The sequence below is a fragment of the Haemorhous mexicanus genome, chromosome 1 (assembly GCF_027477595.1).
Source record: "Haemorhous mexicanus isolate bHaeMex1 chromosome 1, bHaeMex1.pri, whole genome shotgun sequence".
NCBI classification, from domain to species: domain Eukaryota; kingdom Metazoa; phylum Chordata; class Aves; order Passeriformes; family Fringillidae; genus Haemorhous; species Haemorhous mexicanus.
Window position 1 is genome coordinate 52,782,989 of NC_082341.1, and position 14,091 is coordinate 52,797,079.

A 14,091-nucleotide genomic window follows, 5' to 3' on the forward strand; every position below is an offset into this window, starting at 1 on the left:
TTACTTCTTCATAAGTTTCACAACATTATTTAGAAAATATTGACTCTGTGTAACTTCAAAAGAAGAATTCTGGGCATCTTCATTCTATTGATGTGATTTTTTTTCTACCATGCTCTTCTTGTTTTCTATGGAACTCATTTTTACCAATAGAAATATTTTTCCCTGACACCTATGGAAAATACCTATGTTTACTCAATATTGCAGCCTCAGTACACTGTTTAGAATTATTTCAACATGGTCCCAAGCATATCCGACAGCTAGACAGCAGAGGTTAGCAACAGTGAGTGGGAATAACTTCTGAACCATTTCAGTAGATTTCCCAGGAAGGGCTTGCTTTCTGCCCCTGCACATTTTCCCAGAGATATTGTCTGGTGCACAGTTGCATCAAAAGAGTATTTTTGCACAAACCTTGGGCCAAGCTCTGTCTCAGATTTACTAGTGAATGCAAAGAGGGTGAAAGTGCTGCTTCAAAGCCCTCTGTGTGCTTTCCGTACCAAAAGGGAGGTGACCCCAGCAATAACTTTTTGATCTCTCTTCAAAACACGAGGCACGTCACCACCTCATTCATCTTTTTCTGGGACTCAGCATCTAAAGACCAAGAAGCCCTCTTGCTTGCTAAAGTGTGTTCAGCAAAAAAACCCTTGTCCCATCAGCAAATTGGAACACAGCTGCATTCCAGTCAATACCAATGCTGGCAGGGCAATACTCTAGCCCAGTAGTAACATGCCACTGTTAGAAGACTGTGTAAAAATCTTTGTGTACAAAGTAATGGGAGGGAAAAATAGAATTGGGAAGAACTGCACATTGTTCTGGAAAAAGCCTCCTGCCACAGTCTTACAGACGTCATTTTCTGGTATCATTTTTAAGAGTTGGAGTTTTTTAAATTTTGTACAAGATAAAATCTTACTGGACCTTGAAGTTTCCCTACTAGAAGTACAGCCATTTCTTAGTAGAATAGAAGTAAGCCCTTTGAATATGTACAAATGGCCTTTCAAAATACATATGCTATAGCCCACTGTGAAAGGAATTAGCTATCAAAATAGAAATTCAAAGGTTTAAAAAGGTTTTGAATAAAGTAAGTCTAAGGTGATAGAAGAAGAAGAAAACAGCAGTTTTCTTCTTCTGCTGAAAAAACAACTCCGAGGACATTGTACTCTACAGGTGTATTATATCACTTTCTGAAAAACGGAGTAGGTTTGCTATTTCAAAAGGTTTTCATTAGGAAGGAAGAGATTCCTTTGGAAAAAAAAACTTCAAATTGACTTGACATGAATGTTATGACACTTCACCAATCATGAAGAAAAATTCTCATCACTTGATATGGAAATCATGACGGTAACGGAGTCAAGGATGTCTAAGCCGTGCCATCAGGAACATAAAAAAGCATTAGAATGCTGGTAAGACTGAGCTCCTGAACTAGTGAGAAGAGACCGCAACCAAAACATTTTCCTTTAAGAGTCTTCAGGATGAACAGCAGATCAAATGTTTTCCTGTGAAGTATTTATGAATAGAATTAACCTTTAAAAGAACATTGTTTTCAAAAACCTGTGTCCAGTATCTCTTAGAATGATACAGAGTTCTTATTACTAGAAAAAAGAAAAGTACTTTTTTCCAAACTGTTGTGCACTTTTAAACGATCTACAATAAAAAGAGTACTTTTTCATGCTGGGCATGATGTTCATTACAAAAAAGCCTTGTCGCACGCTTGGTACTCTAGTGTCTTGATTAGCATAGTTTTTTATTCATTGACTCTTTTTCACCTTGAAATAATGGCGTCTTTGTACTTATGCAGCATCCATGAAGAATTTCTTGGGTGTCATTTTGTACTCGATCCTAAATAGCAGCTTCTGCATTCTGCCATCCGTCTAGCTTTCCCATTTGATGCAGCTTCTGAGAGGTCTTTTCAGAATTGAGGACTACCTGCAAGAATGATGCTAAATGCATGCATTTTACTCCTTGGTTAATGCAAAAGAGTTTCTCCTTTACAGCATAATAATAACAGGAAAAGAATGATGGTGGATTCAATTCTTTTAGTAATACAAAGAGAACTATTATCATCATTAGAAACCAAGCAAGTCATATTTATTGCTCATGCAGTACAACCACTAATGCAAATTACCCTGTAAATTCAAAATGAATCTGTATCACAGGAGTGGATTGAATGTCTCTCTTGATATTTTGCTTAAAGCAGAAAATTAATTCTTTTGACAGCCAACTCATAGTTGCAACCTAACTTTCAACTCCAGCTTTCAAACAGTGGAAACATGTCTGTTTATAACACGATACAGTACCGTACACAAGACCAAAACAGGTCCTAGACGTTCAAATGAAAGAAAAGATCAAAGGACAGATTAATTCGTGTCTGCAAGCCCTCAAGAGCGTGCAGGTCAAAAGTCCCCAGAAAACTAGGCCAGTGGCACAAATTCTCGATGTTGGCACCAGCAGAAGCAGCTGCTATCTTTCTAGGATGCAATCTTGCTTACATCATCCTTCAAAGCAATCTTCTGTCCCCCTGCCCAATATGCCTTCTGCTCTACTCCTTGGACTTCACGTTTGCATTTCTACAGAGTCCTGCAAACGGACTCAAAGTTCAGGTAATAGATTTCCAAGATTTAGAAATATTGTGTTAAGTCTATTTCTTTCGTATTTCATCCCGTCTAAGCATACTGTAACTTTCTGAGGTGAAATATGTCGAGTATGTCACGTGTAGTTTACATGTTAGTTCTGCTTGACATTAAAACTTCTCACAGACCCCTGGGATGCCTTACTGCAAAAATATATAGCTGCAAAGAGTGGTTGCACAAAGTTAGAAAGGCCAGAAAACCATGTAAACAACCTAACAGTAGAGGCTTGAATTTCTGAATATAATCTTGCACCATCTAAAGTCAAAATAGAATATTGAAATGATTTTCATCTAATAATGAGCGTGGGGAAGAAAGAATCCAGATAGGCTTTTTTTTTTTTTTGAAACAGTTCCAGGAAATACATGGCCTTAACTTGGAAGTATAGCATTAAATATTTTTATACAGCATGAGTTCTCATTACCTAATCATATGATTTGTAGAACTGAATTGGAAAGTAGGAAATAAACAAAGAAAAATATTCAAGCTATAAAATATGTGAGTTTAAAATTTTCTTTGTATTTCTGATTAAAACAATGAGGTAGCCAAATGGTCACCCATTATTTTCAAAAGCATCTGGACATAAAAAACGGATCAATTTTGGCGGGACTTGGATGCCCGGTATTCCTGAAAAGCTTTATTTCACTGCTTCCCAACCCTGATTCAATCCCCTTCAATGCAGCTGTATTTCAGTTGCTCAGTGAAACTGTCCATCTCATGCATATAGTTTACAAATAATCTGCAGAAAAAGCTAGCTAGATTTAAAGATCTTTTTTCTGTAAATGGCCTTCAACTGATTTCTACAAACACACAGCTGGGATTTCTGCGGTCTTCTTCAGGCCACTTCCTGCAGAGACCTCTCCATTAAATTTGTCTCGTTCTACTAAGAACGCTTCTGGTGATCCAAAGTCAGCACTGGGATTGTCCAACTGCATGGAATTACTGTCTGCTAGAGCTGCACACTGAGGGCTTCTGTGTGCAGCATCATGTGAGCCCTGCTAATGTCACCCTGTTGGTATAAACTGAGCTAAGTGGACCTTAAGGGACAAGATTGTGCACTGATTTTGTAATAGAAATTAGGTACTAAGAAGGAGGCGGGAGGATTTCAATGTTTCTGCCTCCAGCTGAAGCAACACTAAATCTCGGTCTTTATCTGAAAAACCAGGTGAATTAACCCCTTTGGCATTCATATGCCAAAAAGGTCAGTAATACACTCAGAACTGTCAAAAGAGTAACAATTCCAATCATTACTTTCTAAAAAGAATTCATTTGAAGAAGTCAGGAAGACAGATGAAACATGCAAATATCCTACCCTGAGAATCATTCTGTTGATCTGCACAGGTTTCTTATTATATTCCCATCTAATGCATTGGTCATGTGTGCTTGTGATGACACAAATACTTGCAAAGCTTACCAGATAAATCACGTTCTCTTCAAACAGCAAAGCATTTCTTGATGGTTGCATTTGCTAATTCCATTTAGACTCAGTGTTCTTAAAGGTCTTTTCCAACCAAAGTTCCAACCACCATTCTCTAAGTCGCACATCCTGATTGTCCTGGTTTAGGGCTAAATTTGGCAGAAAACCTCAAAAAGGGCCACTGCACCCTCCCCCCCACCGAAAGCCCACCCACACAGCCGCTCCCTTCAACTGGTTTGGGGAGAGAAGTGGGAAAAAGCTGTTTCTTTAACAGGCAAAGCACTTCCCAGCACAAAAAAATGAACAATACCAGATGACAAAACTCATTTGCCGCACTGAAGAGATGACAAATCAGAAAGTCTCTCCTGTGGGTGCTCACTCTGTTATCAATGCCTCCGGCAATGGGGAAGGCTGCTGCCCAGGGTAGGCCCCAGTAGGCCACAAAGTGCAAGTTCCCAGTGCTTCCCAGGTCCCAGTCCGGAGCAGATTCGAAACGTTCCAAGAAAAGGGAAAGGAAAAAAAAAACCAGTCCAGGGAAAACTCTGCCTCAGCCAGCTAAACCAACTATAAAGAAAATGCGTGCTCTGTTCTGCTCTGTCAGTGCCCAGTCAACACAGTGCAGCGCAGAATGTGGAAGAGTCTTGCTTTTTAAGGAGTGCAGCCTCTGATAAGAAACTCCGTGCTTCTTCTTCTCCCCACCTTTGCTCTCAGAACCAGTCTTGAAGGCAGAGAATATCATATCCAGCATTAAGAGAACAGATGACTGGGGATACAAGCATCATAAAGTCACCCTAGGACACTGCTCCTTTGAGATATGTCACCAGACTATGCTAAGACCAAGTTTTGGAACTGCTCATTAAAATTCTACTCTCACAGTGAAGCTGAGGAGGAAACACAGCTCACTACAGTTACCTTGTGGCATGCCAGTGCTTCCTTTCAATCACAATGATCTTCGTTTTTAAGTCCCTGACATCACAGGCATCATGAAACATCCTTTGTGCAGGAAGGAAGAAAATATTCTTCTCATTGATGCTGATGGGTTAGCTGACATGCAAAGCAGTTAATTCAAAGTGACAGAGCAATCAAGTCAATAGGAAAACTCACCACAGTTTTGTTTACTCCCCTAAATCCTTACTATCCCAAAATACAAGAACAGCTGTAAAAGCCTTGTGGCTACCTAATTTTTTCCTAGACCTACATGGTGGGGTAAGAGATAAACAATCCCAAACTATGGTAATCCACAACAAAGCATTCTTGACCTCATATTCAGGTTCTGCATAGCGAGCTCTTCCTCCTGATCAAGTTATTCCATCGCAATACTTTGGGGAGTATCTCAGAGGGCTGGCTGTTGTTTGGTTTGAAAGCATCTTGATCATTCAGGAACCCAGTAGCAAGGACAAAGTTTAAAAGAAGATAGTGCTATGCATTGATTTTCATCTAGGACAGAGATATTTCTACAACACAGAAGGCTGACCTAATGCTTCACGACAACGTGGCTGAAGTGGCATCCTGGTCCCCATAGGTTTTTCTCTTTACTTTTAGCTGCTTTCTTACCAGATTAATGAGCTGAACTAGCTCAAAAAAGAATCAGATAAGTGCCAGAGCTTTCAAACAAAAAAAAAAGACCAAAAAACCAAACAAAAAAAAAACCCAAAACAGATGCAAAAAGGTGATTTGTAAGTGCATTTGAAAACAGAAGTTTTTTGTACTTTTCATAGATACATGGCATTCTCTAGAATGATATTGCTCCAATGCTTTGGGTTTGGTTTTGTTTTGTTTTTTTTCCTCAATTCGAAATGTTACACATTCTTTTTTGGCCATTTTAGTAAACTGATTTTCTGATCCATGTGAAAGACAGTCCGAAGTTCCCCTCATTTGCCTCACGACGGTCCCCAGGACAGACATCGGGACCCTGAGGACCCTGACTGGAATGCTGGCATGCCGGTCAGAGAGGAATGCCAGAAATCCTGAGGCCCCTGAGCAGAATTCTGGCCTGCCAAGTGATTGTTGGCAGCTGTGTCTACAGTGACTGCTTCTAGCAGGGCCTGCCAAGGGGTGAGACGACCTATGGGCCTGCACGTGCTTCGCGACACCAGCCCAGGAATTTTCCCACCTCTTGGCCAGATGAACTTGCTGGGGCAACTGTGGTAGCCGCCCCATGGAAAATCCTTCATCTGCTCCACTACCACCGTGAGGGACGCAGATTGAAGCCCCCCTCCCAAGGACTGAGGCTGAGACGCCCGTAATTCTGATCCAGGGCTGCTGGCCTGACTGAAGCAGGATGCCTGCTAAGTGTTGCCTGCAGATGTGTTCGCGGGACCTAAACTGGTTTCCTATAGAAACCAGTCCTGAAACAATAGCTCCCACTCACTGCTGATATTGATATTGACTTCTCCTGCTGAGAACATGGACTGTCTGTACCCGTCTTCAATACCATTTTCCCCTCAGCAATTTCAATAGACTTGCTCTTTATTGTATCTGCTCCCCCTCAGCCATTTCTAGATCTGTTTCCCCCCTCAGCAATGGACTAGAATAGAACCTTGAGATAACCAGGACTTTGAGATCTCCCCTAGGAGAACTCCATCGGCTGGGCTGCGAGGACTTCATCTCTCTCCATTTGGTAGCTATACTCCCTCTCTCTTTCTCCCCCTCTTTTCTATTCTTTTCCTCTCCCTAATTCCTTGAAGGCATTTGCTGTGGTCATTCTAGAAAGGTGCATTTGTTTGGAGTGATACTGCAATCCCTTTTCCATCTTGTCTTTTGCCCTCCGAGATCAGTTAAGAAAACATCATCCCCCCTTGGTAGGAGCGGATCAGAACAATATGTTCTTTCCAGCTGAAATTGGTTCTAGTCAATAGAAGCACACTGGTAGGTAAAAGTAGACTATAAAAGATAACCTTCAGAATGTATTTCCCATGTCTTCCCATTCAAGCAAGTGAAGAAAGCAGACAGATCTTCAGATAACATGCTATGCGAATTGAAAGGAATCTTCTTGGAGGCAACTGTGAAACTCACGCAATGAAATACAGATGAGAGAGATGAAAGGGTCACATATGATGTCAAATCTATTCTTTTAATGTTTGAATGAAACAAGATTTCTTCAAGTACAATCCTACAAAATGAAGGTGAACTTGCAGAAGCAATTGAACTGGGTCTCCTTTAGAAACACAATGTTTTCTAATTAAACTGCGCATTCAGGAAGGCAACCTTGAAATCAAAAGGATTTAGAAAAATACAAATACCAAGACTGGCAGTTTGTTATCTTTCACAGTCTCTTTAAGATAAGATTTATTTGAACTTCCACTTGTAGTAGGTCTGAAGACATTAGGAATGATGCAATATGAAAAAACCAAAACAAAACAACTTTCTCAAAAAGCTTTGAGAAACCAGAGAAATGATGATTTTTAGTGGTTAGGTAGTCCTTTAAAATTTGTCTTGGGGGGAGAGAGATAAAAAACTGACTGAGATCAAATGACTGTGGAGTATATTCCAAAACAGTAATGAAGAAGGTAAGGGGCAAGAGCCTGTTAGAAAAATACTATGCTGGCTTCATCTATTGAAAGCATTCCAGAATGGTTGAAATTATGAATCGTATCTTCTGGGATTAAAAAAAAAAAAAAAAAAAAAAAAGAGGAAGAAAACAGAAGGAAAAAAATATTTTGAACATATTTTTCCATTCCAAGATGGTATAATGGCTTTATTTCATTTTGTTCCTATGACCGGTTAATAGCTTATGAAATGTTTAGCAATAGAGAGTGAGAGTCTTCACACTAACCATACCATTTGGATGTGTCTCTTTTACTTTCTAGAGCAGCAGATATGGTTTAGCACTCCACAATTCAGTCCCCAAAAGTGAGTAAGTGTGGCAGATTTAACCTAACTGCCCAGTCCACCAAAATGCCTAATTATCTTGAAAAATGTTTTGCTCTATCTCATGATCTGGACATGTCTCTCTAGCTCCACTTTGAGCTTCTTGATCTTTCATCTACAGGATGAGATCCAATTTAGCTTAGCAAGGATGTAGCCTTTCCAAACCATATCTTTTACCTTCTGTATTCTTACAAGTACATTTCTACCGCAGGGACCAGTTTGGAAGATCTTAGTTGTTTTATTCCTTAGATTATGTTGCTGCATTAATTAGCTCTTCTTTGAAGTTTTTTCCCTGCTCAAGTATAGGGTCAGTGCTGAAATGATTGTGATGCTAACTCCTTATGATCTATTCTGCAGGCTTACAGAGTATGCAGCAAAGTTTTCTCTTCTTCTGAGGACATTCTACTCTTTTGATGAGAAATGCTGAAGGTCTGACTTCAGTTGCAAAGGTATCTGATTGACAGATTGCAAAATTGTTAAGTCTAGTAACAGCAGGAAAAGCGTGCTCTTGCTCTGTATGTAAATGTCGTGTCAGCTGCTGTTGGGATAAAAAGCATGAGCATAAGCAAAGATATCTGCATGGATAGAAAAGAAAGAAAGAAGATATTTGTTGTGATTTCTGCACTAAGGAGCAAGAAGAAGCATGAAGCGCTAATTTCAGTGGCTAAGACAGTATCGTCCTTGGGCCAGTTCTCTTCAACATCTTTTGAACCACTTGGACTCGGCACTTGAAGGAATATTAAGCAAGTTTGCCAGAGACGCTACATTGGGAGGAGCTGTCAACTAACTCCCTTGAGGCCAGTGAGACACTGCAGAGAGATCTTGACAAATAAGAGAGATGGGCAATTATGGCTGGCCGGGAGTCTATGCACAAATCACGAAAGGGGCGGGACTGCTGGGGAAGGCGTCCCAAGCTGTTGTATTTTCCAGCATCAGTCTCATGACATGGTTATGACAGTGGGAAGATGCCAGCAGCTCACGTCCCCAGCAGCAGAAAAAGAACTTCATGTTACAACTTACTTGAAAAGCTTTTTGACCAATCCCACAAAGCAAAAGCATATTGACAGTAGTTCTTTCCGATCCCTAGAAGCACACAGAACTTTGGTTCAAAGAACGCTTGCTTCTTTTGAATAAAAGACCTGCTTGTAAGCCTTAAGATAGAATGCACAGAGCTCCATTATTAAGCTTAGAACTTCCTAACATCTGGCTAGATCTACTTTGCTGTAGCTTAGGGAGTTCTTCTGGTCAAGCTTTAATACACAGGCCATTGTTCTATTTGTCCTTACTTCTCTACTTCTTCTATCATTTTTCTGCTGACAAACCTTATGACTACTGCTTAGCTCCAAGCACAGTTCTGCTGTCTCTGAGGCCTGCCTTTTGCAGCTTTCCCAAAATCCTCTGTTTCCAAGGATTCCCACAGGCAATCCCCAACCTTAGGGAGTTGTGCGATGACAAGTGCTGGATTCAGCACCTGGGACAGGGCAATCCTGCTCTGTGTGTGTGTATAGACTAGGGAGCCAGAGGCTGAAAGGAAGCCAGGCTCCTGGCCAATGGCAAGCTAAATGGGTATCAGCAGTGCCCTGGCAGCCAGGAGGGCCAAGCCTGTCCTGGGGTGCATCAGGCACAGTATCACCAGCTGGGCAAGAGAGGGCATTGTCCTGCTCTGCTCTGCTCTGCTCTGCTGTGTTCTGGGGCGGCCTCACCTTGAGTGCTTGGGGGCAGTTTTGGGTACCACAATGAAAAAAGACATGAAGGTATCAGAAAGTTCTCCAATGAGGTTTACAAGGACAGAACTGGAGGAAATAGCATGCAGCTGAGTCAGGGGAGGCTCAGGTCCGGTATCAGGAAAAAGTTTTTTAACCAGAGGATGGCTGGGCACTGGAAGAGTCTCTCCAGGGTGTGGTCACAGCATCACACCTATCTTGAGTTCAAGAACCTTTGGGACATTGCTCTCAGGCATCTGGTGTGATTCTTGAGGAAGGTCCCATGCAGGGCCAGAAGTTGGACTTGATGCTCCTGACGGGCCCCTTCCAATTCAACTGATTCTACCACTCTATGATTCTGTCCTGGCCACTCAAGGTATATTGCTTGATCTCACCAGATTTTGACCTGCTCTTGTTGGTCAGAATTTGTCCCTACTGCCTAATGATATTTACCACAAAAGACAAAGGGCCTTTTCTCAATTTTCTCAAGAAAGTTGAAGATGCACCCTAGAATCCTAAAAAAGTCTTTTCCTTGAAACAACACTGTCTCCTGCCCAGTATTCTTTCCAGATCTTAAGGAGAAAGAAGGCAAAATCAGGGGATGTATTACAATGAAGCACTGTCAAGTTTCCGGACCTTTAGCAGTATATTTGTACTTCCACTATTCTTTTCTATAAAATCATGGTTTTGTAGAGCATGTCATTTTCTAGCAAGACACATTTTTGCAACTGAGCCCATCAGTCTCTGTGAGAATATATTGTCAAAAGCACAAAACATATGAATGGGCAGTGGCAAGTGAGGGGAAAAACCAGTATGGGAAGCAGCTCCGTGATACTACAGTAAGACAAGGAGGAGGAGGTGTTCCAGTTGACAGAGCAAAGAATCCCCCGCAGTCCCTGGAGATATCCTAGTGAAGCAGGTTGTCTCCCAGCAGTCCCTAGAGAACCATGGAGGAACACATACCTACAGTGCAGCTGCTGGAGGGCTCCGTGCCACAGCAGGTGAAAGTGCCCTGAAGGAAGCTGCAGCTTGTGGAGGGAGGGCCAGAAAACCATCCTTGACCTCTTCTTTAGCGGAAGAGTATGTGCAAATGTTTAACAGCTGCTAACTGGAATCTATCCTCTTTCCAGTTCTTGTCGTAGGTAAGTAGGACAATACAAGAATTAGAAGCCTAAACTGTTTTGCATGAGGCTCCCATTCTCTCTGCCACGCCCTTAAAATTTACTTTGAGATGAAATAAAACTCATGATCAAGTTCCTAAGGCTTGATGGTCAGGCTTCTCAGAAAACAGGCAGTGCAAAGAACTCTTGTCACTGTCATTTTTTTTTCATAGAACTAAAAAAGTTAAAGTACTGTTTTCTAAGAACTTACGAAAATCAACTGGTAGAGGTGGTGAGAGTGAAGAGTATAATTAAGCTGGAAAGAGACTATCATGTAGCTACCTCATCTGCATAGAAGTTTTTTTACCAGGAACTCTGGACTTTTAAACAGCTTTAGGACACAATAGTTATCTCTGGGAATGTTTTAGTAAGTCTAGAACATTCATCTTTAAATAGCTCGATCTGTTTTACCGTTATGACTTACGTTTTAAATTTTATTTGAGGAGAAATATTTGCCATTCAGATCATTTCAAGTTCTGAAGCATTTCAGTTGTTGACAGTTTTTGCTGTCTCCTGAGGGCAGGAAAATAGTCTTGGAACCAATACTGAAAGAAACTAGATGGAAAAATTAGTTTTCCGCATTCTTTTCTGTCTATTCTATGAGGCACAAGAGCAAAACCACTGCTATGAGTCTGAGTTGCCTTACCACTCATGGATGACAACCTTGTAGTGAGTAGTCTGTTATTTGCACACATTTCTGATGCTGGTTGTTACCTGTTGTGCAGAAAGATCTGTAAACTATTTTCACGGAAAGACATTCCTGAATTGCTTCACTTATCTCTGAAGCAGAGAACTAAGCTGGCACTCTACTTCGGAGATCTTCCTGTGCTCGCTCCCAAACCCGTTTCCTTCAAATGCAATTTACTTTCAACCAAAGCACTTCATTACTTCATCAGGTAATCTCTTGTTCTTAATGTTCGGGGTAGTGTTTTAAAAGGGTAAGAACATCTTCTAGTAAGAAGGTAGAACCTCTTTCTTAAGTAGTAGACATCACTGGGCTTTGGTTCATGCACCAGAACAATAGCAAGGAATGTCGTTTGCAATCAATAGATGGGTTGGGGAAACCGGCCACAAGTTTAGGAATCTTTCTCCAATTAATTATGCTTTAAAATTTGTCTCTTAGCATTTCAAGTGTTTTTTTATTAAAACAATCAACTATTTATTACCTGTACCACAACGAAGCACAATCAGCAGTGCTTGTGCATCCTTCACCAATTCCAAGAAGAAGAATGGTCTGAGCCTCCAGTATAGCTCATTACCATAAGCTGAAAAAAAGTTCTTGGAAAAATTTCTTTTGCATACTTCTAAACCTTATGCAGCACTCTCTGGCCAATCTTACATTTTCTTTCCTCCAGGAGATGGTAAGAACTCGAGTACCTTCATGATAACCGTCGTGGGACGCTTGCTGTGCTGGCAGAGTTCCTTTTTGAGAAAATGCCTGGAAAAGCTTTTCGCTAAGGTCTAGGCGGCAAGAGACGCAGAAGACGGGCATACGCAGCTGTCCGAAGGTAGGTGCCGGTCCCGGGCGGCTTTTGGCAGAAGCCGCGGTTCGGAGCGCACAGCGACCGGCAGAAAGCTCTGGGCGCGAAAAAGCCGCTTCTTCGCCTCCGGCAGCCGGAGAGCTCGGCCGATGCTGAGACGTCAAGAACGAAGCCGCACAGCACTGGGATTAAGTGAGCAGCTCTCAAACTGAGGGAAAACGATAACTAACCACTTTCCAACAGTTTCAACTTGCATTACCATAAGTAGGGAAAAAGTTCTTGGACAGCTTTCTTTTGCATCCTTCTAAACCTTATGCAGCACTTCCTGGTCAATCTTACATTTTCTTTTCTCCAGGAGATGGTAAGAACTCGAGTACCTTCATGACAACCGTCGTGGGACGCTTGCTGTGCTGGCAGAGTTCCTTTTTGAGAAAATGCCTGGAAAAGCTTTTCGCTAAGGTCTAGGCGGCAAGAGACGCAGAAGACGGGCATAGGCAGCTGTCCGAAGGTAGGTGCCGGTCCCGGGCGGCTTTTGGCAGAAGCCGCGGTTCGGAGCGCACCGCGACCGGCAGAAAGCTCTGTGCGCGAAAAAGCCGCTTCTTCGCCTCCGGCAGCCGGAGAGCTCGGCCGATGCTGAGACGTCCAAGAACGAAGCCGCACAGCACTGGGATTAAGTGAGCAGCTCTCAAACTGAGGGAAAACGATAACTAACCACTTTCCAACAGTTTCAACTTGCATTACCATAAGTAGGGAAAAAGTTCTTGGACAGCTTTCTTTTGCATCCTTCTAAACCTTATGCAGCACTTCCTGGTCAATCTTACATTTTCTTTTCTCCAGGAGATGGTAAGAACTCGAATACCTTCATGACAACCGTCGTGGGACGCTTGCTGTGCTGGCAGAGTTCCTTTTTGAGATAATGCCTGGAAAAGCTTTTCGCTAAGGTCTAGGCGGCAAGAGACGCAGAAGACGGGCATACGCAGCTGTCCGAAGGTAGGTGCCGGTCCCCGGCGGCTTTCGGCAGAAGCCGCGGTTCGGAGCGCACAGCGACCGGCAGAAAGCTCTGTGCGCGAAAAAGCCGCTTCTTCGCCTCCGGCAGCCGGAGAGCTCGGCCGATGCTGAGACGTCAAGAACGAAGCCGCACAGCACTGGGATTAAGTGAGCAGCTCTCAAACTGAGGGAAAACGATAACTAACCACTTTCCAACAGTTTCAACTTACATTACCATAAGTAGGAAAATTTTCTCAAACAACTTTCTTTTCTATCGTTCTTAGCCATTTGCAGCACTCCCTGGTCAATCTTATATTTTCTTTTCTCCAGGAGAATGTAAGAACTCGAGTACCTTCATGAAAACCGTCGTGATGGCACAGTTCCTTTTTGAGATAATGCCTGGAAAAGCTTTTCGCTAAGGTCTAGGCGGCAAGAGACGCAGAAGACGGGCATACGCAGCTGTCCGAAGGTAGGTGCCGGTAGCCGGATTCTTTTAACAGAAGCCGCTCTTCGGCGGGCTCTCTTACCTTCATAATGGGTTTTGCTGGAGGAAGCCGCTTTTTCGTTTCCGGGAATACCTTGAGAGGAACACTAGCTAAAAACGTGATTGGCACCATTATGTCGAGTTTTGCTCGTTCCAGCAGGAATAACTGTGTTCTTCCTTACGCTAGATGGCGCTGCTTATCAAGGTTTGGCTGCTTTTAATCATTTGGGGTGCTGGATGTTCAAACGACTTATCGTAACTTCTTCTATTTTAAGTCAGGTGCTCACTGACGTAGATCCTATTAGATATAGCACACTGCAAATAGGAGGTGAAATAGATTTATTGTTACTAGCACATGGGTACGAGTG